This window comes from Camelus dromedarius, chromosome 19, assembly GCF_036321535.1.
Source record: "Camelus dromedarius isolate mCamDro1 chromosome 19, mCamDro1.pat, whole genome shotgun sequence".
NCBI classification, from domain to species: domain Eukaryota; kingdom Metazoa; phylum Chordata; class Mammalia; order Artiodactyla; family Camelidae; genus Camelus; species Camelus dromedarius.
The window spans coordinates 14,112,055-14,136,625 of NC_087454.1; the positions used below are offsets into that span (position 1 = coordinate 14,112,055).

The 24,571-nt window shown below is 44.7% G+C and overlaps 1 long non-coding RNA gene across 1 annotated transcript in view; it reads left to right on the forward strand.

Moving 5' to 3' along the window:
• Positions 1-14,872, forward strand: part of LOC135318579 (uncharacterized) — a 65,673-nt gene extending 50,801 nt beyond the window's left edge. The window contains exon 4 of the long non-coding RNA XR_010376744.1: positions 14,726-14,872. This is a non-coding gene — a long non-coding RNA (uncharacterized LOC135318579). The remainder of the gene's footprint in view (positions 1-14,725) is intronic.
• Positions 14,873-24,571: the final 9,699 nt, after the last annotated feature.

Consider the following 24,571-nt stretch of genomic DNA (forward strand, 5'->3'; position numbering starts at 1 on the left):
TTTGGAAACCCAGTGAAAACCCAGGGGGCTGCTTCTGCATCAGCTTAGATTCATTTCCCTGGCTTTGATTGCTGTCATTTCTGGCACCTGGCCATTTCCCATATTTTCCTTCAAGCCCCATTCTCCCTCTGTATTTGTAAAGGTTATATTTTATCCAGCATTTGGGTATCTTTGTACCTGGAGGAATTAGGTTCATGTGCCGTGCTGCCGGAAGTTCAACAGTATGTTCTTAAATCCATTGAACACTTTCTCGCATCCAATTCAATTCACGTTCCTCCAGACGATTTCCTCAAGACAGTATTATCACCCTCAGGCTACAGGTGGAAAACTAGAGGTCAGAGAGTCGGAGTGATTTTCCCAGGGTTGCAGAGCTAATAAATTGTGGAACTTGTCCCGGAATCTAACACCAGTGCCCTTTCACTCCACCTTGGCGCCCATCACAGCCTACATGTAATAAGAGCATTTCTAGAAGATGAGAGTTGTCTTCTAGTTCCCTAGGCTGTGGTGTTATTTTAGAAGCCATAGAATATGCTTGGAAACGCCCCAAGTTTCAGAAAACACTGCTAAAATCCTTCCAAGTAAAGCTGTGAGATGCTGCCTGGAACATCCACTTTTCACTGTTTCTCTTCCACGGATCTAAAAGCATTTTTTGAGAATCTGAGAAAAAAATTTTTTTCCGTACTATCCATGCCATCAGTCCTGAGAGACAGATTTTTTCCTCCCTGTTTATGCCTGAAATTTAGCAGAAATTCTATTTTCTTCTAGTAGATTCTAGTATCAGCATCCAAAGGATTTTCCTTCTTAGCATATAATCTTGGAACACTTGAAAGTGCATTGTGTGGGGGGGAGTGAGGAACATGGAAATATAACATCTCTATTTGGAAATAAATTTTAGGCTTAGCCTAGAAATAGATTTTAAGGTGGGCTTTCTTCTTATATCCACTGGCTTGGGTGTAAAGGAGGTCCTTTCTGGAGAGGAACTTTCCCACGTTGATGCAGCTAGCATTGGAGTTAGCTTGCTGTTTGCTGCTCTGGAATCTATCTTTGGGGTCTTTCCACCGGCCTTCATCCCTCACCCTCAGTCTGGGTCAGGTAAATTGCATAGTATTCTTCCACCAGGGAACTCCAGAAGAATCCTCTGCTTTCCTTTAGATTCTCCCGATTCCTACCCCATTTCCATTCACCTCCAGCAGTTTTTGTCATAGCGTCATGTGCCTTTCTTGCCAACACCCTTCAGCCCCTGCCTTTCCTGAAACTCATCTCCTGGCCGGTCCCCAGAGCGTGGCAGCCAATTTGCTCTTGATTCCTGTAACTGCTTTGCTTTCTCTCTTCGCACTGGCTGCTGGAGGGCCCCCGATTTGAAGAGCGCTTTGGCTCACATTTGCAACTTCTTCCTTCCCAGATAGGTGCTGCATGCTCAAGTTCCAGACTTCCGTCTCCTGTTGCCTGCCCTTCTGTAAGGCTGCTCTGATTTCTAGCCTTTTTTATTGTCAGAAAGGATTGTTAGGTTGGTGGGCAGAACGTTTCCCAGCCAAACGCTTTCTTTAATGAAGAGCAAAGGTCATTACATTTTGTTTAATTTTTAAAGTATGTTTTATTTTCATTAGGTAATACACAAACTTGTCACAGAAAACAACTTGTTAATGGGAAGTTGTTTAATAGGTAGAGTTTTGACTTTGCAAGATGAGAAAGTTCCAGAGATTGGCTGCACCACTGCATGAATATGCTTAAGACTATACTTAACTGTATACTTAAAAACAGTTAAGATGGTCAATTTATACGTATTTTACCATGATTGAAAGAAAGCCCCAGAATGACTTGTCTTAAATTTTATATATATTTTACAAGCTGTCTCAATCCTTTTAGGAACAAGGTGTCTGCAAATAAAGAAATAAGATGTCTGTATTTCCACCATTTCGTCTGTCTGGTGTTGGCTTAGAGTGTCCACCTTTGCTTCTGTACACATAAGTGCTTTTTATGGACACAGAGCCATAATCACAGTGCCGTCCTCCCTCAGTATCCAGGGGGACTGGTTCCAGGAGTCCCCACAGGTACCAAAATCCGAGGATGCTCGAGTCCCTTATGTCAATGGCATAGTACGGTCGGTCCTCCCTCCGTGGATGCGAAACCCGCCGATACGGAGAGCCGACTATATTTAAGGTGACACGGTTCTTCTTACAGGCCTTACTTTGCTGCTTCTTTGTCAACCTTTCAGTGCCTCAAAGTAACCCTGTCCAGACAGAGGTAGATGCCCAGGCTCTGAATCCTCCTTTTTGCTCTTTGGTGCCAGGATGATCACATTACAGTGGCACCCCCGTCCGTGTTCTCAGGCGCCCACTATACTGTCGATAATCATGGAAAAGGAAGTTGATGTCTTTGGAGTAATGTCCTCTAGCTCTGTTTTCTTCCAATTTATTAAATGTGAAAAAAACAAGGTCACGGTCAAAGCCCCCGGTAGAAAAGGCATTTCTCAAAAAACTGCTGGAAGCGTCATGCTGACAAGAAGTCAGGGGGTTATTATCAAAGCAACTTTGAGACGTGGGCTCTTCCAGGGAAAAAAGATGCCGCGTACACCTGCCGCGTGTCCTCTGACCGTCACCTCTGGCTGCGCTGTGTTGCTTGCTGGCCCTCGTGATGTCAGGAATCTGTTTAATTGTCTTAGGGTGCTTTAAAGCTTCTCGGAGATTCAGGTGACTATTTCAAACACCAGGATTTTTTTTTTTAATGGTTGAGGGGATAAAAAATAATCAGAAACATAACAACACTTGGATCATTTTTGAAGTGCATCTATTTTTGTTTTCTGCCTGAAACCAAAATGCTCTTGGCAAAGTCTGTCCCTGAAATGATAAATATCTTAAGTCACGGAGTCCAAAAGAAGGCAGGGGGCCCAGTGTGCTAGAAACCAAAGCGGGAAACAAATCCAAATTTGAATGTTTGACTGTGATTGCCTGGGTGAGTGAAGCCTTGGACAAAATAGAACTTTCTTCGTACGGAAGAAAAAAAACCCAGATATTTATTGCTACCCAGTTACTTGACAAGGATGCTTGGCTCTAACAGCAGCTTTGCAAAGCGTGAGAAGTTACCGAGGTTTCTGCATCTCCAAACTAAATGCTCTTGGAGGTTTTTTTCTAAACACAAAACATCTAAGCACAAACATCATCTGAATAATTGCTGTGAAGGAATTTGGCTTCTCAGACGGTCTTTAAAAATCTGTTCGCTTCCCAGGCTGTTTTATTTTTTTCATTCCTTCTTCTGTGTGTTAAGGGGAGATCAGCAGAAGAGGCCACTATATTCATCATGTATTTTTATATTTACGTCTTCTCTCTTTTGCACCTATTTGGCGAATCCTTGCTTTTGTGTTTCTTCTCATTTTCTTGGCTCACTTTTTGAAAGTTCTAGTTCTTAGATGTCTTAGAACAGCCAGCCACATTTGAACCCTGAAACGAGTTTGTTAGGCATTCAGGATATGAGGGGATTGGTTTTTTTGTTTTGTTTTTGTTTTTTTAATCAATACTTCTCAATCCATTCTCTGCCCAAGGGTATTAAAGGCAGGTAGTAATGGGGGGAGAGTATAACTCCGTGGTAGAGCGTGTGCTTAACATGCGCAAGATCCTGGGTTCAATCCCTAGTACCTCTGTTTAAAAAATAAGTAAATTAATAAACCTAATTATCACCCCTCCCCGAAAAAGGATCATTTTTTTAAAAAGCAGATAATAATGGAAAATACTTACGTTGGGCCAGGCACCATTCTTAACACTTTAAATAAATTAACTCAGCCCTCCTATAGGTTCTATCCTTATCCTGCAGAGACAGAAGGAGGGGCACAGGGAGGTGAAGGAACCACCCCAGTGTTTTCTAGGTAGAGAGCGAAGAGCTGGGAGGGGCGCAGGGGCCGTCCTGGGCCAGCACATGGCGCTCCCTGAGGATGGAGCTTCCTGGGTGGTGTGCTGGGGAAGGTTTAACAACCAGTTCTCAAGCAAACAAAAAAAAAGTCCTCATTGGTAACAGCCTTCGCCGATTTCCGTGGCTCAGTACTCTCACTGGCCCATTTCAGGCTGCTAGTGGGAACTCAGCTGGCTCCCGATCTTCCTGAAAATGGAAATCATCGGCTTTCCTGAGCCAGTACCAGGCAGCTCCAGCACATCCTCTCCATATTTCCTTCAGCATCAAGGGATGGACAGTCTGTGCGCGAGGTTCCACCACCTTGGCACACTTTCCCGAGACTGACTGTCTAGGGAGGTTTTCCAGGGAGAGCCGGCTGCCTCTGTGCCTGCCTCCCATCTCCTCAGCCCACTCCTGACTTCTGGCTTCCCTTTGTGGCTGGGCAGCGCTGTGCCTGGGAGTCAGGACCAGGCCAGCGAGGCCCGCTCACAGGGCAGGTAGCAGCTTGCTTAGGCCAGCGAACACACAGGAAAGCAAAGGGGACCTTTTTGGCAGAAGGGTGAGGATGGAAGGGCTGAGTTGCTAAGGGGAGGAGATGACAGCCGTCCAGAGGTGATGGAGAAGTGGCCCACCATCAGGACTCCATCCTCGTTCCCTAGGCGAGGACCTGGGCTCGAGGGCGTCATGGCCTGTACTAAGAGAGCTAGTTAGTTTATGGCAGATCCTGGTCTCTTGCGAAAAGGAAATTTATTTTAAGACTATTAATAGGGACGTGCATGAATACCTCCACCCCCCAGGGTGACTTTCATTGATGTCGGATCTTAGGTCACAGGAGATACACTGGCGTCGATCTGTCGGAGACACAGCAGGAGGGGATGGTGGGCCTGGTTCACCGAGGGAGGATGGCGTGGCTTGACCACTTTCCACTCTCAGTTAAGGCTCTCACTTTGGTTCTCTGGGGACTGGCCCTGTGGCGTCCACACTGTGTCTCAGCACAGCTTTCCGCAAGCCCCCTGACTGGGCCTGGGCTTTGCTTGATGTCCACGGGAGCCTTGGAAATAGCTTAAATCCACACAGACGGAATCAGCCCGTGAGTTTTCCAGGGGTGGAGAATGGGGAGATGTGCTTGTGGTGGCTTCTTTTGAGTTTGTTCAACCCAGAAAGGGAATTTGGGGTGAAATGCACAAGAGAACCAGAGTAGGCTTTTTATTTTAATTTTTGATGTATCTGTTTTTTGGTGGGGAGGGGGTTGTTTGTGCTGCTAAGGAGAAATCTCGCTTGTGATCTATTGTCAACTGCTTTTTGGTTGTCACCGTATACCACTTAAGGGACCGCATTTCAACTCTACTTTCTGGATTCCAGCCTTGATTTCCACTGAGAGAAGAACATTCGGTTTCCTATGACATGACGGGAAAGAGCTGCTCTGAGACTGAGAGCGGGGCGGGTGGGGCCTCACCTGCGGTGCGGGCCGGCAAGGCAGGAAATGGCACCCTTCATCATTACGTTCGTGCCTGTGCTCGGTTCCACCCCAGTGGCCGGGCACCTTCATCATTGCTGCTGAGGCTGGACGGGCTGGTTACACGTCTCCCTGTTTCCAGAGGGTTCTCTTTGAGCTCCAGACAGAATGATTAATGGCCCTTTAGGTCCACCCTAACAGACTGAGGAGACAACTATACCTCATTCTTGGGGAAACAAGCCCCAGGACATACATTATCGAGGAAAACTGAGATGGCCAACGAGCTATTTCATTAGGTATTTATCAGCTCTAGCCTTTATTGTAGGACTTTATTCAATTTTTATATACATATTTGTATGAATATTTAAAATATACAGACATGTGTAGTATCTATACACACTATTAAAAACCAGAAGAAAGCACTAAATACTAGAATATTATTCAGGAATTGCTTTTCTTACATTCTTTTTCTTATTACAAAGGATGGAGACGACTTAGATAAAAGGAGGTTTAAATGAAAAAGAAACTAAAAATAATCTATTTTTAAAATCACACAAATATACCGCTATTAACAATTTGCTATATTTCTTTCCAGTTCTTTGTCGATGCACACAGAAACGTTTCTTGAAACAATGAGGAAACAGTGTTATAATTGCTTTTTTAATCTTAATATATTATAAGGACTAAACAGGATACATTATAAAAAAGTTTTAACACTACCTAATAGTATCCACTAAATAAAAGTTCGCTGTTACAATTATTATTTTCTTCCTGTATAAATATTATTACCTATTTTATTTCTAGTTATAAACAATCCTATAATGAAAATTTCATGGACAGATTTGTACACACAACCGTTATTATTTCTTTAATATGGTTCCTTGGAGGAGAATTGCTGGGTTGAAGGATATTCACTTACTTATTAAGCAGCTCTTTACTGAGTGTTTACAGTTTGCCAGCAACTGTCTTAGGAACCAGAAATAACAACCAGAATAACAAGACACACTTGGTACCTGCTCTGGTGGAACTTACACTCCAGGGAGAAAGGAAAAATAATTAAACAGTTACAGGAAATTCTAAGAAAAGCAAATTCAAATGATCAATAAAAATAGAAAAATGCTCAGCCTCCCCAGCGGGGAGGGAAATGCAAATTAAAATATCAAGGAGATGCCACTTTTACACCTATTTGATTGACAGAACTAGCAAACACCAAAAGCTGGCCAGGATGTAGAAGAGGTGGGTGCTCATGGATTCATACTGCTGGCTGAAATCTGAATTATGATGACAGCCTTTTAGGAGAGTAATCTGGCCACACCTATAAAAGAAATAATAAAATGCATGTATACTTTAACTCAGCACTCTAGGGAATTTATCCCACGGAAATAATATTTAAGAGCATACACTTGGAGGGGATCAGAATACGCCACCCCAAAATATGCCACTTCAGCAAATAGATTATTTTGAACTGGAGGAGTCATAGGGAGAATTCTCTGCCAAAAGCAGGGTACAAATTTCCATTTGTAAAGATATCCCCCCTCCCCTCTCATAGCAGGAAGAAGAGAGGGCTGGGGGCAGCACTGACGTGAGTCTGCGTAAACAAACCTCACTAAAATGACCCTTACCTTCCATTAGTTTCCCCCATACATTTTCTGTCCCACAGTTGACCAGCCCTAGAAAGCCCAAACCCCTTTTCTTCTGTCTTGTCAATTCTCCATACTTGGTCACCCTTTGTTAAAATGGTGTTTAAAGACCTCAGACCTAACCACTTCTTCAGGCTTTCACTTCTTTACTGTGTAAGAAAATTTTCTCCTGTTAAGCTGTCTTTGTCAAGTTCATTCAGTCCTCAGGAGCTGAAGATCAGAGATCAGAGGAAACAGTTTTTACCCTCTCCCCTGCACACTGAACAGTGTTGCATCTTTGCTCATAGTGGCAAAAAAACTGGAAACCGATCAAAAGAGGAGTTATGGTGTAATCACTCCATGGGGATTTTTATGCATTTGCTGTTTCTTGCAAGCTATCCCATATATGTGATATTTTACGTATATACATACATATATATATATAAAGAAATTAGGAAAAATTAGATTTAGGAATATCCATGATACAGTATTAAACCAAAAAAAAAGGAGAAAGGAAAAAATAGTTTCAGAGTAAGAAAAAGGTATGCTTCTCTTTGAGTGAAAAGCAAGCCAACAAACTCAAATATGTGTATAAGCCTGTATACTTATATGGGATCCAGGCGAAATGTGTTTACAGATACCTAGCATCATATTAATACTGATTTCTGTGGGGAGATGGGATTGGGTAGATGGCTAGCTTTTTTCTTTTACAGCTTATTTTTTCAAAGGGTTCTGGGCTGGCTGGCTGGCTTGTTTGTTTGTTTAATGGAGGTACTAGGGATTGAACGCAGGACCTCATGCGTGCTAAGTACGTGCTCTACCACTGAACCGTACCCTCCCCCATCTTTATACCTTGTTTTGTATTACTTCTGTAAAGTATCAAAGAGAATTTTAACAATTAGCAGTTTTATAACTGACAAAATACTGCAGAGAAGATTGAGAGTGTTCTGGGAGCTCACAGCAGAAGCACCCAGCACTCCTTCTCGAACTATGATTTGTATTATCCGTCTGAAGGGTGAGATACAGGCCAAATGCTTGTCCAGGAATCAAGAGGCCGTGACTGGGTGTCAGTAATAAGTTGTGGCCATGATCGCTGGTTATTGCTTTTAGACTATGAGATGCTGCTCTCCTGCCTAGATGCATTGCTTGGGCTCCCTGGAGTTAATTGAAGAATTTTAACTGGGACACAGAATTTAAAATAGGTTATCTGTCGTGAGGAAGAAGAGTTAGCTTTCAGCTCTGGGGCGTTCCCCTCTCTGGCTCTCAAGCTTTTCATCCATGTGGTGGGTATTTTCTTTTTACTCTCCGCATAGGGTGGTCAGCAGGACCCCACGAGGTAACATAGATGAAAATGCTCAGCACAAAAGCTGTCACAAGGTAAATCCTCACAATGTGTTCTTTGATCTCTCAGAGCCGCCCTAAAGAACAGAGGAGGAGCAGATGGGAGGGTGCTTTGGAAGGTGTAGGGTGTGGTACCCAGGGGAGGCAATCAAAGGCAGCAGGAGAGCCAGCGTTAGAGCCCGAGGGCCTGGGCGGCCACCTCATTTCTCAGATGTGCTCTTTGCACACTTTCACTGCCAAAAGTTTAACCAAGTTCAAGGAATGGGTGACCAGGCTAATGGCCAGGAGAATGAGGAACTGGGTAAAGTTAGTGCTCCAAAGAAATGTCTGGCACAGAGTCCTGATTTCCGGAACTTTCCAGTGCTGGCAGGTGTGAGATTGTGCAGTCACCGAGAGCCTTGCCAAGGAGATCCGATGCTAACTGCTGAGCACAGAGGGGAAAGTCCCTTGGTGGGTTGTGTGTGTGCTTCGAAGGGCAAGTCACAGAAGAGGCTAAAACAAGTATCAGGTCCAAAAACACTCTGCAGGCACTGAGACTTGGCCAGTTACAGAGTCAGAGTGTTTTGACCAGCTCCTAAGTGTGGGACAAAGCGAGGAGACGGCGCTTGTCCCCTAGCATCCTTTCATGATGTTCTGTGTGTACCAAGTGTCTCCGAGCACAAGGGAAAAATATTTGAAAAGACAAGAAAAGGGGGAGAAGTACTGGTTTATATTTGTGAAACTGAAGCCTTCACATATCATCTCCCCCTCCCCTCCCCACCCCTGTATCCACCCAAAACGCGGTAGGCATCCCAGCCTTGTTTCAGATCCAGGTTTAATCGTGCTGCACGATTTCTTCGTTGACAGCTTTGACCTTGAGGGAGAAATCTGCTTCCAAACTATTCCCAGTCCTAATCCTTCTAAGAGAGGAAATGGAGCTACTGTGATGGTTGGATGCACCCACGTGTACCCTGGCTGGGGGAGGGGAAGGAGACGAGGGCAGCCTTGAGTCTGCCAGTAGGTCAAGGTCAGATGGCAAAGGGCAGAGGATGAGAGTGTGACTAAAACACGTATACCTTGGCTTTGAGTTCTGAGGTGAGAGTATTTCCTGGTTAGCCTCCTTTCTTACCCCTCTCTAACCTGCCCCTTTCTGGCTTGATGACCTTCCTATCTTAGTGTAAGTCATGGCGGAAATCCTGTGAAACAGCTGAGCTCAGGCAAATCCCCCTCCTGTTCTGGCATCCTGCAGTCAGCAGGGGTAGCCGTAGACGCTGTTAACTAGTTACTAACACTAATTATCTGTTTAGAGCTGGTTGTGTCTGTTGGCCACAGACACACAAAGGCTTTGGTATAAAAACGGCAGCCACAGATCACAGCTCAGTAGAATCCTGGGTTTATATGAACAAATATTCAGAAAAATTGAAGATACTTTGTATTCAATGGCTTTAAAAAAAAAAATCAGTCACAAAATGGCTCTTGGTATTTTGAGGGGGATGGTGGGCCTGGTTCCGCTGGTGTTTCTGAGGACAGGTAGCTTTCCTTTTCTCATACGTCAGATGAGGAGGCTGAATTAGAAGATTGCTATGGTTTCCCTTCTTTAAAAAAAAAAATTGTATGATTCTACAACTCTTCTGCCTCAGGCAACCATTTGGGATGACCAGATTGACAAATATTTGGGACATACTTATTCTAGAAAACCATTCATTGTTCAACCATTGTTTAAATTCAGATTTAACTGGGTGTTCTGTGTTGTATCTGGCAACCCTACAGCAGTTAAATTTTGGTTGGGAGGAGAGAGACCCTGGCTCCCCTTGCCCGGGCAGCAGGCAGGACCAGTCAAAAGTGCCTGTGAGATCTGGCTCCTTCCCACCGGCCCGGCCTGGAGACCCCGCTGTCCCTCGGCTCTTTTCTCATCAGGGACGTAACAAACTAAACTCTCTCCAGATCTTTCTAGGCAGGAGAGCTCAAACTTATATTTCATATGGCCACATTTCCAATCAGTATTTAAAGAAAAAAACTCCCTTTCGCTACAAGGAGACAATTTTTTTTCTATCTCCATGGAAATAAGTTCTAACACATATTTTCTGCAGGTCCTCCTCAGCAGAAAATCTTGGACATCGTATGCATTGGACTAGAAGTCGTTTTGTTAGTGTGACATGAACAGCACTTCAGGGAAAACAGGAGTCCTCTGAATTCGGAAGTAGAATTTGCCTTCTTTTCTTTTTCCTTTTTTTTTTTTTTTTTAAATGGAGGTACTGGGGATTGAACCCAGGACCCCCTGCATGCTAAGCATGTGCTCTACCACTGAGCTACACCACTTCTTCCAAGAATTTGCCTTCAGAAGAAAAGTGGGAAGAGATTTACATCTGTGTAGCATTTGTTAGCTTATAAAATTTTTTCTTATCTTGTTTGAGTTAATTTTTTACAAATAACCCAATGAAAGGGGTATTGTGCTAGTTCCGTTTTATAGGTAAGGAATTTGGCTTAGAAATGTTACATTTCTTACCCACATCGCCCAGCAAGTCAATGGAAGATGGGGCTCGAACCCAGTTCTTTGACCACAGCTACATTGCTCCCTTCACTCTGCTGCCCTGCCCTGTAAGGACTTTTTTTCTAGAAGAGTCCCATATTTCAAGGGTCTCCATGGGGTCTAGAAAGAAAGTTCCAATGCTTTTTGCTGCTTTTTGCAGAATGGTAACATGCCAGTCTCTACTCAGGCCCCTTTTTGCTTCCTTACTCTTCTGGGCTTCTCCAGCAAGCCTTAGAGCTGGCCGTCAGAACCAGCCAGTCTGATTAGCATTATTTCAACAGATGAGGAAACTGTGGCTCAGATTGTTGAAATCAGACCAGGCAAGCCTCTGCTCACTTCCTCTCCCTGCAGTGATCAAACTGTGCTCAGCTCAGGAAATACTCAGAAAATCTCGGATTCAGAGTAGGTGAGAAACAGCCCACACATTCCCTAGAGATGGCTTTAAAAAACCAACACTCTCCTCTTTCTCATTTCTTTTGCTGATATGGGAACACACCCTGTGTGTGTTTGATGACTGGTAATACCTTAATTGCCATTAGTCAAATCCACTTCTGCTGTCTCTGGATGGATAGGGTAGGCTGGGTTCCAGGCGTTGTTTATGCCAGGAAACTAGAAAATTGACCAGGACTCTTATACAAGCTTCACCATGCTGCTCTGAAAACAGATCTGCTTGTGTTAGGGCTTTGAGTACGAAATAGCCTTGTTTTCTTTTACAGGAATCGTCTAAAACGTTTTCCTGTTGTATTTGAAAGGATGCTACTGATTTTATAGATTAATTAATTAGTTACTTCAGCTCCTGGAAAATAAATCACATGCCTCATTCTCCCTGTGTATAACATTTGTATTTACTCGTTTGTATGTTTTATATATTTACATATTTTTGATCACTTGTGAGGAAGAGGAATAAAAGCTTACTGAAACCGCATTGGACAAATGACTTTCAGAAAATACACACTAGCTGAGATTATGGGTGACTTTTTAGTTTCTTCTTTTACTCTCATGAATATAAAACCCCTTAAAAAATTTTTTTTAATTGTAACAGAAAGGAAAACCTTCATTGCCCAAACCTACATCTAAAAACTGATCTTGCCAACTGCCTCGCAGTCTCATTTCTTTGTAGCTGTTGACAAACAACACATATTAACATAATTGAGATAATTAAGGGCAGTGCCAGGTACTGTTACCCGACAGGCTTCTGCGGTGCCGGGACTGCCAATTTCCGCTCCCTTCTAACAGCCTGGAGGTGTGGAGATTAACACCTACAAAGTGTGGTGGCCTGAATATTGATGAGGGGAGAGAGACCGGCTGCTTCCTTTGATTAAAACATTAGAAGAATAATTATTACAATAGTGAAATGGCTTCAGCCTTCTGTTAAATTTTTTTTTTTCTTTTACTTCTCCAGTTTACTCTGTAGCCCTGAAACGTTTTTTTGGGCTTTTTTTTTCCCCTCCATATGGCAGATCACAGTCATTGAAAATCTTATACTTCAAGTTGAGAACATTTTGTATGGATTGAGTTAGTGGTTCCCCAAGACAAGCTAATTTTCATTGTTGCTGAGGAGAGGAAAATATTACTTCTGGAGAGCCAGCAGGCATTTTATTAAACAGTTGTACCAGCTGGAAACAAATTATTGCCTTTATTTGAAACTACCATTTGTAGATGTCGGATGCTTTCACGTCGGTGGGAATTAAGTGATGGGACCAGCTAGGGTTCTCGTGTTGGCGGACTGCTTAGCAGGCCGACCTAGACTCAAATCGTGACCAATGTTGAGGCTATTGGCTGCTGATTTTACAACAAGGCTATGATTGCTTTTAACTTAGGTACTGATTCCACTGTCACTCTTTTCTCTGTGTAAGGCTTTGGAAATATTTAAGGTCTAGAGGAAAGAAGATATGCACACTGGGCAGAATCCCAATGCAGTATTAATGCACTCCTTTTTCAGTTGTGATTTCTACAAAATTATCGCATATATACTATTACGGCAGCCTCTGGGTCCCCTCTCTGGTATGAGATAAGAGACAACCACCGCGTTTTTGCAAAGGACAAAGAAATGCTGGCATTACTTCTAAAGGTCTTGTGATCCAGAACGTGGTTCTGTTTGGGAAAAGAAAAAAAGGCACGCTCTGCCAAAAGTAGCACACGCCACATTATCAGTGAATATCTCCATTCTGTATTTTTAGTGGGCAAATAAAATCTATCAGGACAGCATGATTTAGAAGGGTGGAGAGAGACTCATAATTTCCAGGGCAGGGAAAAGGCTACTCTGGTGCATTTTTGGTGGAACTGATGTGTTTTGGCAGTAACTTCCAGCTTCCTTTTTTTTTTTTCATCTATGCATAGTCTTTTTTTTGTAATGGAAAAATACAGCACAAGACCCTGAGAGTTGAGAAGTGACTGCTGAGAACACTGCCTGTTGCTTTTTTACTAGAATTTGTTTTCTGCTGCCTTCTTGCTGGATACCTGTTTATTTAAAAAAAAAAAAAATTAAGTGCTTTCCTGTCAAAAACTTAATTGAATTGGGCTTATTCAAATCCTGAGGGAAAAGTGCCTTTTGGTCATTTCATCCCTTCAAAATCTGCTATGCCTTTTGACCTAATTGATTAAAACAAAAAAGCCCTCTGTGTAATTGTACGAGTTGGGAACCCAGATAATTTCCTCACCCAAATCATCCTCCTCCGTCCTCCCCCAGAGTTTCCCATTCCCTTGTAGTTTCTCGGGGGAGCTAGAAGTCAACCTTGGACAAACCAGCGCTTTTTTGAAGATGGTGAAAATGACACCAAGTTAGAATATCGTTCTAGATTAAGTGGGTGCAGGAATAGAGAGGCTGTGCACGGTAGGTTAGCCACATAGAACCCCGTGTCTGTGGCTCTGAAGGGGTGTTCTCGCTGTTCTGAGCAGAGTAAGAGGATGGAGGCGAGTTTGGTAGCATTACCTTAATTCTTTCTCTGTGAAACATGAGCCCCTGGTGAAAGTATGTGACCACCTCCAACTCCATTTAATCTGGCAGGTTGGTTGGTCCTGTGGGAAGATTCCCCTGCACCTGCAGTTTCTCCTCCTCTCCAAACAGTGCTTCACCATAAAACCACGGGAGATGCTTCTTGCCTGGTTCTGCATTCAAGAGAGGAACTGAGATCAGGTCCGTGTGGTGGGCCTTGTGTGAGGTCTTGGTACTTGGAGATGCGGAATTGCAGCTCAGTATCCATGGACATACATCTCTGTGTGTGCGTGCCTCTGAAGTTTAACCCCCCAAAATACCATAAAAATTAAGTACCTGCATTCATTTCCGGTGCTGCTGTAACAAATTATCATATACTAGTGACTTGAAACAACAGAAACTTTCTCTCTCCCAGTTCTGAGGCTAGAAGTCCAAAAGCAAGATGTCAACAGGGCTTTACTCTCTCTGAACGCTCTAGGGGAGAGTGTGTTCCATGCCTCTTCCAGCTTCTCATGACTGTTGGCCTCCCCTGGCTTGTAGCTGCATCTTTCTCTTCTCTGCCTTCATCTTCACATCACCTTTTCCTCTGTGTGTCTCTATTAAGGATACTTGTCATTGGATTGAGGACCTACCTGAATAACCTACGATGCTCTCTTCATCTCAAGATTCTAACTTCATTACATTTGCAAAGACCTTTTTTCCAAATAAAATCACTTTCACAAGTTCTGGGGATTAGGATGTGTGCATATCTTTTAGGGGGCCACCATCTAGCCCTCTACAGTCCCCAAAGCCGATTGTTTGCACATAGGAAAATGTTTAGAAATAGGTGCAATATTATAAATTGGTTGATTGATTTTCATAAATGTATTTTTCTTTTTATATGCCTTAATTTATTCCAAAAAGATTTTAAGGTAGATGTGTAAGATTATACATTGTTTAGGAAGAGAAATGACTTTTATTCTAAACTGGTAATGTTCTTGCAGGTACACTCTGGTCTCTGGAAATTGCAAGCCTTTCTCAGGTGCCTCCAAGCACAAGGAGCCCTCATTCACAAAAGGAGAGAGAGGCTATTTCTCCAACTGTCTTGCCCACATTCTGCCAAGGACCATGTCCTGCCCACTTTGCTGCGTCTCCTGGTAAGTTTCTCCCACAAGCTCTTTCAAAGGCAATGATTCTCTACCTTCTTGCAATAGGAGACACTCATTTACTATTTGTTGACTCATCCTTCTTAAAGGAGGGTAAGGGGGAGAATGTCCTCAGCATCCCAGAATACTCCCTGGTGAGCTGGCCAAAGATGAAGACGCAGAGGACCTCAACTGACTAGCATGCATTTCTTTGGCATGCAGCCCACAGACTCATGTGAGACCTGGGGACGGGGCTGTAAAATGAGAACCATACTCCCTTCTTCCACATGCTTCCTGAGGCTCACGTGCCGTTACTCTCCTGCACATCTTCTTCCACAAAGTACAGCACTCCTGGTATGTTGAGTCAATACCTCTCTTAAGGCCCTGCCAGGTTTTAAACTCTAGCTCCCTGTGAACATGTCCCAGTGTGCTGGTCCCAGTTCTTGGATTTGGTGATAAACGGTGAGGAGAGGAGCCCTCGTTCAGACTTGAGCCTCAGCTGTGGACTCCAATCCTGGTTTTGTCAGAAGCCAGTATGGGGGGGTTCAGAGCATGTGTGCTGTTACTAAGACTGTGCATTTTGAGTCTTATCTTGTCCTTGTTCCTTGAGCATCACTCATTCCAGAATCCTGGAGAGAGATGGGGTATTTGCAGTCAGCGTTCAGACATTCTTGGATTTTCCAGCCATAATGCCTTCCAAGTATCTAAACCTCTTGCAGGGGACACTCAATTCTTTGATTAGCTCAGTGAAATATTATACTCTTTGTAATTGACATCTGGCATCATAAAAAGGAGTATTTTTTTAGAAACTGTGGACTATAACCAAACCCCCTGCTGCTCTTGGCTTGAGCCTGTGCCCTCTACTCGGGAGGCTGTGAGGGAAGAGAGGCCCAGCCATCAGCTTGGAGTGTGACCAATCAGATCAGCAGTTCCTCTTGAGAAGGAGAAAAAGCAGAAGCAGGTAGGGTGTGGGAAGAGCAGAGTACATCTCCCTCCCTGCTGCTTTCATTTACCTGGTTTGTATCGGACTTGGGTCTAGGGTGTGATGGTCCCTGTTTCATTCTGTTATCCCTCTGCTGGGTCAAGGTTTGCTCCAAGTCCAAGGCCTGTCTTAGGTGGGCTGCCCCAGGGCCTTAACCTGTCTCATTCTGACATTCCTTCTCTGAAATGTCTTCTTCCCTATAGCTTGTGTTTATGCTTGGTGAAGGATTTCTTAGACTCGGATCCAAGAAGCATGAGTCCTGAGAGCTGTTTTGACAGGAGGAATAAAGGGGGATCTGGCGTCTAATATGTTTGGAAAACTCAGTATGCTATAATCCCCTCCTGGAGATTCATAACACACATTAAAAGCCTCCTTAACCTTGGTTAATGTGGAGTTTCCCAAACTTATTTGACCCCAGAACTCCACTTTCACATAACACCTATTAATAGGGAGAGACACATTCTGGAAAATACTGGCCTGGAAGAAGAGATGTTGGATTTTGAAACAAAAGGCCTGTGTCTGAATCTCCTGTTTGAGTTTCTAACTATTGGCATCAGATAAGTCATTAGTGACCTCAATTGCCTTATATATAAAATGAGTGTATACAACACTGGCTTACCTGCCTAGCAGGGTGGTGAGAAACAAGGACGTCTCTGAAAGTGGTTCCAAAATTATGGTAGGCTCTTCAAACATAGTCCTGTGCATGTGGATCTATAACGGGAATGGCCCACAGGCTAAATCAGTCCCCCTGCCTGATTGTTGTAAATGAAGTTTTATTGGCATGCAGCCATGTTCATTTGTTGACACATCATCTGTGGCTTGCATTCTGGTGGCAGAACCGAGTCACTGAGACAGAGACCGTATGGCTCCCAAAGCCCAAAAGGTTTATTATCTGACCCTATAGAGAAGAAGTTCACTGACCCCCTGATCTCTAATAAAAGAAGACATTTATACTCAAGGACTTGTTACGTGTACAGGAGGAGAGATGGCAGATGTCACTCTGGTGCACTTGGGAGACTGTGATGTGGTGATGGGCAAAGCCCCAGCCTGGATTCCTGTCTCAGGGTCCCCAGGGGGCTCTACCTCCCTCACCAGGTAGATCAGGAGGTAAGGTCTCCAGGCCGAGCAGGAAGGAGGTGAAACAACTGCACAGACTTTCTCTAGATGACAGCTTGGGTGGTGAACATGCCTGGACGCTTGTAGCAGATTCTGGAAAGTTGCCCAGTTCACCCAAGTGGAAGGAGGAGCCAAAGAGCATGCAGCTCCCGGCCTGGGGAAGGGGCGGAGTGCCAGTGCGTTGCAGATGCATTATTACAAGTTGCTGCTGAGGACATAGTATTCCTAGGAGTTTCTAAAATCCTTAGAAACCAGAGATAGGTATTCACTTGCAAGCACATTTCTCAAAGGATCACCAGGGCATTGAAGTGTCCTGGTGACACCTCTGAACGTTTCATCCTCAGGTCCCCCACTGGTGTGTAAGTGGGTGTTTAGGACCCCCGGTCCCCACTCTCAAACACTCAGAGAGATCGGCATTCTGAAAATCCATCTTCATGATTTTTCGGAACTCGGCACCTTCAACTCAGCTGCTTTATGTTCCCAGACCACGAATGCAAAGAGGGAAGCCCCAAAGCATTCCTGGAAAGAGGAATGTTCTCCACTTAGTAGGTGGGTGAGTAACTTGATAAAAGCCTTAACGCCAGAAGCCGGATGATGGTGATACGGCTCAGACCCCTGTTTCTGGTCTCCGCGGTCACAAGCTGCTAACAGCATCTGGCGTCTGTAACTCTGGGTGGAGGAATGCTCGCAGGGCTATTTGTGGAGCCTGTCTCTGAGAGCACACTTAAGACACCTCATACATTTCCAGCCTCCCTCCCCACCTCGCGGGGGCCTAGGCTGTGATGATGTTTGTGACGGGGAGGGAGGAAATGTTCTGGAGAGTCACCATGGCCTCTCAGTGCTCTGTTAATCCTTTGAGAATTGCTCTTGCAAGTGTGCACTTACCTCTAGTCCCTGAGGATTTCAGAAACGCAAAGAAGCAGAGAGGGAAAATCACAGCTCGGGGTCAGACTAGCTAATTTTTCTGCCGGTTCTACCCTGCGGAGTCGTCAACTTCCCTTAGCAATTTAGAGGCAAATGGACTTGCCTTCTGCTTGGATGTCACATCCCTCCACCACCTGGGGACAGTTTTATTCCCTAGGACTCGCCTGCCTTCCACTGCATGCGGTGGGGGGGGCATCACGGTCCCACATTACTCCCCCCGTCCCTTCTCTTCACCTCGCCCCTCCAGCCCCATCTTCAGGGAGCCTTTGCTGACATCTCTGAGCCCATTTATCTGAACTCTCTCAGAACTTAAGTTCTGTACTGCAGTTTAACATTTAATTAGAGCCTGTTAAAGTCCACCGTATATATATGTATACAGTTTTACTCTCTTCTTTCCAGCAGGAAGGATCCAGCTCTTTTTTTTTTTAAAGGGAGTGGTAATTAGGTTTATTTATCTATTTTTAATGGAGATACTGGGGAGTGAACCCAGGACCTTGGGCATGCACTCTACCGCTGAGCTATACCCTCCCTCCTAAACATCCACGTCTTGAAAGCAGAGGCCATCTGCTTTATTTGAACCTCCCCCGCCTGTCTAAAAGAATGGTTAGCCTAATAGTAGTTTGTCAGTTAAATGCTGTTGAAAATGAGAATTTTGAAGATAAGTTTTCAGTGTCTCTCGTGACTACGTTTAGAAAAAATGACAGGGTTCAGAGAGAGATGTTGGAAATGCTGGCTTAAGAATATTAGTTGTGTTCATTCTAGGACTCAGGTGCACCTGGAAGGCTGGGGGAGGAGGGGCACCCAGACCTATTTGCATTTGATCCAAGGAGTTTCTTGGGAAGGGACTCAGCTTTGGGGAAGAGAGAGTAAAGAGTCATAACATTTGGACAAGGCCTGCAGGCCAGCAAGGGACAGAAGGGATTTATGAGTTTCCTGGGGCTGCCGTAACGAAGTACCACAAATGGAGTGGTGTAAGACAACAGAAATGTGTTCTCTCTCAGTTCTGGAGGCTAGAAGCTGGAATTAAGATGTTGGCAGGTCCAGATCCTTTAGGGGAAGTCCTTCCTGACCTCTTCCCTCTGTGTGTCTGTCTTCAGATGGGGTCCTCTCTTTCATAAGGAGACCAGACATATAGATTAAGGGCCCACCCTAACAATCTCATCTTAACTTGATTGCATTTGTGAAGACCCTCTTTGCAAATAAATTCACCTTCACAGGTACTGGAGGTTAGGACTTCAGTACATCATTTTGGGGGATATAATTTGACTTTATAACAAGATACATCTTTAATAGAGAGTATATGTTATTCTTTAATACCATTGTTTTCTTTAAGGCCTCTGAGAAGTCAGTAAAAGTAGATCTTTATAAAACAATGAATTTATATTCTTTTGTTGTATATAGTCAGCCCTCTGTACCTGTGGGTTCCATGTCTGCAGATTCAACCAATGGCAGATTGAAAGTGTTTGGGGAGAAAAAGTTCCAGAAAGTTCCAAAAAGCAGAAATTGAATTTGCCTGGCAACTATTTACATAGAAGCTACATTGTATTAAGTATTATAAGTTATATAAAGATGATTTAAAGTACAGTGGAGGATGTTCATAGGTTATACGCAAATACTACACCATTTTATGTGAGGGACTTGAGCGTCTGTGGATCTGGGGACTGTGGGGTTCCTGGGACCAATCCCCTTGGACACCAGAGCCAAGCCGACTATCTTGGGGCTGAATTTGACATACTCGTGAGGCTATAGGCATCTTTCTCCCCTTGAGACTGGAACCTGGTGGAAACTGAGCAGAGGCAGCCCCACCAACACCAGCAGTGGGAAAGCAGCAGGGGCTTCAGAAGGAGAGAGTGGCCGAGAGGACTGTCCCTAAGCACGCGCTGGAGGAGTCAGACCTCACTGCGGACCATGAGCAACACTCTTCCCCGCTTTTCTGCCTGCCTCTGAGCCCTCTTCCCACCTGCCTCTGTGGGCTGTCTTCTGTGTGTCTCAGCTCTCACTGTCCCATGCTGTCTGTCTGCACTGCTGCCCTTTCCACCTCCTTTGCCTTTACAAATGAACGACCATGGCTTGTGCTTGGGAACCAGTCTCACTGCCGGGTGCTCCTCTCCGTATCCAGAACATTCTCTAACCTGCCAGCTGTGGAAGGGTGGACACCCCCTGCAGCTTCAGGTGGAGAGATCAATTTCTAGAAAGTGTGAAGCCTCTCGTGCCCTCTCGCTTCCCTCTCCCCGCAGTGGGCTGATGTTTCCAGGTCGCACGGGTGTCCTCTGGCTGTAACAGCTCTGACCCCCTGCCCAGAACTGTGAGGGCCAGAGCTGTGTGTACCTGCTGTTGGCTGAGCTGGCTTGGAAGTGTCCCCAATGAGCTCCCTCTCATCACCCTTTTTATTTGGTTACGGGCATCCTCCTTCATGATGTAAAATAGGAAGTAGGCTAATACCGGCCTCTCAGTCTTGAGGCTCTAATCTGGTGCCTTGGGGAAAAGCTGGGGTGGCCCGGCCGGTCCCAGGACGTCTGTTCTGGAGGTGATCCTGAGCCAGGCAGCAATGGCCAGGTTGCATCTGCAGTAACCACAGCCCTGGCACGTACTCCCGAGCCGGGACCCTGGGGATCTTGTGACTGGAAACGCCAGCTTCTGCTGGTGTCACAGCCTCCTCCTACGGGGCGGAGGGAGCAGGGAAGAGCTGAGCTCACCCTCCCACTCCCTGGCTGGCTGGCTCTGGGCTGTGCCCTCACTCACCTCCCTGTCCCCCGGGGCCACAGCAGGCCGGGGAGAGGGATGCTGTGGTCACCAGCCCGCCAGCCAGAGCCTGCGTGATGCTTTTGCCAGATGCATAATCAAGGCACTAGAGGCAACTAGGCAAACAGAAAGAACAAAGCACCAAGTCCTGAGATTTGGGCCAATATTTCGGAGTTGAAAAATCTTTGTTAACATGAGAGTGTCTGTGGATGATACGTTCTTGCATGTGCTTACGCTTACGTGTTTACTTACAGAGGCTTAATCATTAAATCATGTTATCCCCTAAAGATGTTCTCAGCGGCAACAAATCTCTTGGCATGAGATATCAGAGCAATAAAAACTGCTCATGACAGGCAGGATGCTGCTGGAGTGCATAAAATAAATTTTAAAAACTAGGTTAAAACAGTAGGAGGCATGCTAGTCTAGCAGAAATAAAAATGACAGTCTGAGATTGTCAAATCTAGATCTTTTCCTGAATAACTACTGCACTATTTTCAGCTCTTATCTTTTTTAGTGTGTAAAAAAGATGATAACTTTGCCTTTTCTCCCAGTTCCTACCCAGAGCTTCTCCATCTTCTTTGAGTGTGAAATCAAAATAATGTAAAAAAGATATCATTAATTGACAGATTGATAATATTTTTAAATTGAAGTACAGTTGATTTACAGTGTTGTATTAGTTTATGGTGTACAGCACAGTGATTTGGTTTTATGTATATATTCTTTTTCATTATAGGTTATTACAAAATAATGAATATAGTACCCTGTGCTAGACAGTAGGACCTTGTTGTTTATCTATTTTATACGTAATAGTTTGTATCTGCTAATCCCAAACTCCCAGTTTATCCCTCCCTACTGTTTCCCCTTTGGTAACCATAAGTTTATTTTCCATGTCTGTGAGTCCGTTTCTGCTTCATAAATAAATTCATTTATATCATTTTTTTTAGATTCCACATATAAGTGATATATGGTATTTGTCTTTGATTTCCTTCACTTAGTATGATAAATCTCTGCTAGACTGATAAGTTGATTCAACCAGTTGGGTTTGGAATAAATGCAAGGAAGGGGGAAACTTGAGGGATATAGAGTGTATTTTTGCGTTTTTAGAGACTTTCTTCTCACATGAAATTGGCTTTAATTTTTAGGCTGATATCAGCTCATCAGGATTAATAATATTGACAATTTGAGTGGCCCGTGACGTATATGGCAGCCTGGCAGAGGCCCTTCTTCGTGAATTACTCAATGGCAACGCCTCCCTGAGGAAGGTGGAATGCTCCCTGTTTTATAGATGAGAAAATAGAGGCTCAAAAGACCAGACGACTTACCTGGGGTCACATGACTAGTGGCCACTGGAGACTGGCCAAAATCCCATGAAGTGCGCTGGTGGGAGTATCACATGTCTTGGTTGGGGATGCCCAAACCTTGGTATTCTGTGGGCTGCTCACTGTCTTCTGTTATCTTTATGCTCCTGTTCCCCTGAGAACCTTGCTCTTGCCCTGGGCCCCTGTGTCTCCTGGGCTTCCAAGGCCTTAGCTGCTTACCCAAGCCCAGAATAGACTCAGAACAAATACACACTTGGCCTACAGGCAAATCTGGAGACCAGGAGTTGAGATCAGTGCGGCTGAGGGGCCAGTCAGTGGTCCGGTCCCTCAGAGGCCTTCACGCTTCCTGGCTTTCCCTGTCCAGGCAGAAGCAGACTGACGGGGGGGGGGGGGGGGGGGGAGCAGTGCTGCCCCAGCTGGCAGACCCTGGGGTGTGTGGGGCCAGGCTGGCCCCGGCTTCATTTAGCCCTCGGGCTTTCCATGTTGCAAAAGGACAGCCCGTGAGAGATACATACGCTCGTTTTACTCTCTTCTGGAATCGTTAGTGTGAGTTGTTCCTGACTCTTGTCGGGAGCACCCACCCCCAGGGGTGGTCTCTTAGGGTCTGCAGCCCTCTGCTCCTCCATCCAGGGTAATGCCTTCAAGGTTTACTCCCTGGCTGTCTCCATCAGCAGCAGAGGCTTTGTGCTTCAGCACAGGAGATGTCAGGAGACATCGTTCATTGTCAGGACGAGCAGTGTGGAAGATGCGTGGACTGGCTGGACTGTCGCACAGGCAGAGTTTGAGGCAGTGAGCCTGGTACTCCTTGGAGTGGCCTTTTGTGTGGCCCTGATTTTGTTACCTGGAAAGTCAACTGGATCTTGCTGCCAGGGTTGAGGAGTACGCACCTCGAATGGGAGTTTTTCAGAAGGTGCTTGTTGGGATGTGTCAGTGGGCAGAGACCTGGGGTCTTACTCACCTTGGAAGAACACGCACTGTGACTGCATGTGTGGCTGTTTGCTGGTACGTGTTTGCCGGATCAGTCTGAGATTTACTTCCACTGTAACATATACCCTGTGTGTGTGTGTGTGTGTGTGTGTGTGTGTATCTGTCTGTCTGTCTGTCTGTCTGCCCTTATCCTACTGGTGGGCTGGAATTGCATGCACTGGCCCTTACGCCCTCGAAAGACGTTTGTGTACACGTCACTTCTCAACTCCGTGTCTGATGACGTCGGACAGATGTCAGAGTGGCTAAAAATCTCCCATGAAAATGAGCAAAAACCACCAATCAGGGCTTTTTTTTTTTCCGCTGGGAAAGCTGGTTGTTAAACATTTCCCACCACCACGTCTCACCTCCGGAGGCTAGTTGAGAGTGACCAAATTGGTGTTGGAGAGTTTGCAATATCACTAAAATAAATCAACCTGCTTACCGCTGTTTTTAATCCATAATGATGCCCAAGAAAGGTTTTAATTTGTCTTATAAGAATCCTGGGTTTTTTTTTTTTTACATATATATGTACTTACAAACCAGGCTTAAAAATAGTAAGAGGAGCACATGCTTTTTATGAAATACTTAAGACGATACAGAGAAGTAAAAAAAAAAAAAAAAAAAAAGCTGGAAAATATCACCCTTAGTTCTACCACCCAAAGATAGTAATTTTTTTCAGAGATTATAATTAAAAAAAAAATAGAAATTTAGAAAGTTAAGTTGTTTGACCAAGCTTTCCTTTCAAGAGAGAAAGCTGGAAAAAGGGAAGCACTCCTTGATTTTTGTTAAAATGACCCTTATTCATCATGGAAAGGTTAATTTTCAGTCTTTCACGATCACTGAAGTGAGTCACAATTCCAAAAAGACAACCTTAGAACAAGGTTTCAGTTGGCCCCTCCCCTCGTCTTGGATTTCAGTGTCCGAAAAGTTTTGTTACTGTCTGACTTCAGTGTGTTAGCAGGAGTTTTAGGGGTTATGAAATAATAAGATCATCTGTCCTCCGAATTCTCACAGTGTGCTGCATCTGAGCTCCCTGAGAAACTGTCCTCAGCCAGGAGTCCAGTCTCTGGCACCTCTTGGCATCATTGAAAAATGAAGGCCCCTTCCAATTGTGCAATGAGAAAGTCAGCAGTAACTGTGGTGGGTTCAGGGATCCACAAAGTGTGACCGTCAGGGCCTGGCTGGGCTCAGAAGCACACATCAGAGCACGTTAACCGAGATGTGTTTGCTTTGGAACTAAGACTGTTTCAGAAGTAAGTCGAGGATCCAAGTGTAATAAAAGATGAGGGGACAAGACTCTCCTTCTTTTTAAACAACACTTGTGACTTGTTACCCATCCCCCATCCTGGTGTTGTCACACTGCAGTTTGAGTTGAACACACAGCATCTGGCACTGATTAAGTCGTATTAGTACATCCGGCTGGCTAACCTTACAACCTAATAGGGTACCGCCATCATCCTTGTCCTGAAAGCTCCCACACGTGAGCTCACCCCTGATGGCTTGTTTAAAGTCATGCTTGTGACTATTCCAGACCTTTAAGACAAGTGTGATTTTTCTACTCCAGAACTTTAAGATAAGTTCATAGCAAAAGCTGTGCAGAATGCTGAAAGCTGTTGGAAATATACAGAACTCAGAATTGAGGTCCTTGTCATCATG